Consider the following 1671-nt stretch of genomic DNA (forward strand, 5'->3'; position numbering starts at 1 on the left):
ACACAAGGTCCCACTGACAGTTGAAATCAGATTGCAGGATTCAGAGTCCTGAGTGCTGCCCATTACACCATGGGACCAGCTCATGCTGCCCTCTCTGCACATCGGTGACCCTCACGGGGCTGGCTTGTGTAAGGGGGCTCTTGGCCCTTTACTAAAACTTAGCGGGGTGGGGGGCGGGGTTTGGTTGGCTAGTTCCCAGTCCCGGGGGAAGGACCAATGGGAAATCAGGACCCTGAGACTGACAGTCCCCAGGGGCAATGGGGAGAGGCCAAAGCTCCAAGTTAGCCGCACTGACAGGCCAGGCAGTGTAATGAGGGAGTCACCAGGCCAGGGGGTCCCATCCTCCCTGGGAGCTGGAACTGCCTGGGCCAGAGTGGGGCAGAGCTAAGGAGAGAGCAGGAGCCCGAGAAGAGCCGGGGAGCAGAGCTGCGCAGGTGTAGTGCCAGAAACTGCTCCCTGTAGGACTTTGCTACCTGTAGCAGTTACTGAGACCTGAGGTTGTTCTTATTTGCTAACTTGTCATAACTGGCTAAAACTTGACAGTGGTTTCTCTAGCTAATATCAGTCCCTGGCCCTGTGGTCTAGACATCCTCATTCACATCAGGCTTCAAGTTGAGAATCATTTCCCATTCCCACTCTGTGGGAGGGGAGACTTTTAAACGTGCTCTCTGTGCGACTGCACATGGCTAAGCAAAGAGAACAAAGCCCCAATCCTCCCTGTGCTTTGGGAGCCAGGTTTGCGGTGGGAATTCTGTAGTTCAGATGACTTCACGCCTGGGCGTTGTGATTCTTTACCAGTTTCTCTGGCGTTGGGGGAGTTTTGGGTTCACAGCTGTGATGGCCGAGTGGTTAAGGTGTTGGAGTTGAAATCCAATAAAGCCCACCTATGCAGGTTCAAATCCTGCTCACAGCAAGGTATTTTTTTTAGCCAGTCTCTCACCTGGGCAATACCTCTGTACAAGCACCTGAAACACTCTCAATTCTCTCCCCAACCCAAGTCAATCCTGTTCTGCTCCTTTCATCGAGATCCCTGGGATACCACCTCACACTGTGTCCCTGAGGTGTCAGGCAAACTCTCAGCGCTTGAAGCCTCTGCCACTCACCTAGTACCCCATGCCCCATAGGTTAGCCATGTTGATGTGCTCTCCTTCACGTAAATCCGCTCAGTGCGACTCCTGGCCTGTCCCTGAAGAAAGGTGTATCCCCTCTGCAGCTGCTGTGAGCTTGGGTCAGAGGACTAGGAAGCTACCGCCCTCCCTCCACTGGTTCTGCTATGGAGAAACAAGTCCTCTAAGCCGAGCTCGCTAGGATCCCCTGAAAACCCATCACCCAGCTCCCAAACCGAAGACTGACCCCACCCTATCCAATCAGCTCCTTTTCTTTGTCTAGCTCCTGGGCAGAGGTGTCACCTCCCCTCCCCAGGCCTAGCTCATGTTACAGTCTGAATACCTGTGTCTCACGTAAAATCCTCCCTGGTTTTCCCATCCCCCACATAGACAGCCCCTACTCCACCACATCAATATACGATCACGGCCAGGCGCTGGGGGCGCAGGCAGCAGCCCAGCGGAAAATGCTCAGCTCTGTGCTCTCGGGGCGGCCACCTACCTCGCCGGCGGCCACAGGTCTTTCTCAAGTCTCCCCATTACAGTCACAGGTCAAATGCTGAGCAAA

At 54.6% G+C, this 1671-nt stretch overlaps 1 non-coding gene across 1 annotated transcript; it reads left to right on the forward strand.

Annotated features, from left to right (window-relative positions):
* Positions 1 to 831: 831 nt before the first annotated feature.
* TRNAS-UGA lies at positions 832 to 913 on the forward strand. Its single transcript has one exon. It is a non-coding gene; the product is annotated as a tRNA-Ser (tRNA).
* The last annotated feature ends 758 nt before the right edge of the window (positions 914 to 1671 follow it).

This window comes from Mauremys mutica, unplaced genomic scaffold (assembly GCF_020497125.1).
Source record: "Mauremys mutica isolate MM-2020 ecotype Southern unplaced genomic scaffold, ASM2049712v1 Super-Scaffold_100355, whole genome shotgun sequence".
Lineage (NCBI taxonomy): Eukaryota > Metazoa > Chordata > Testudines > Geoemydidae > Mauremys > Mauremys mutica.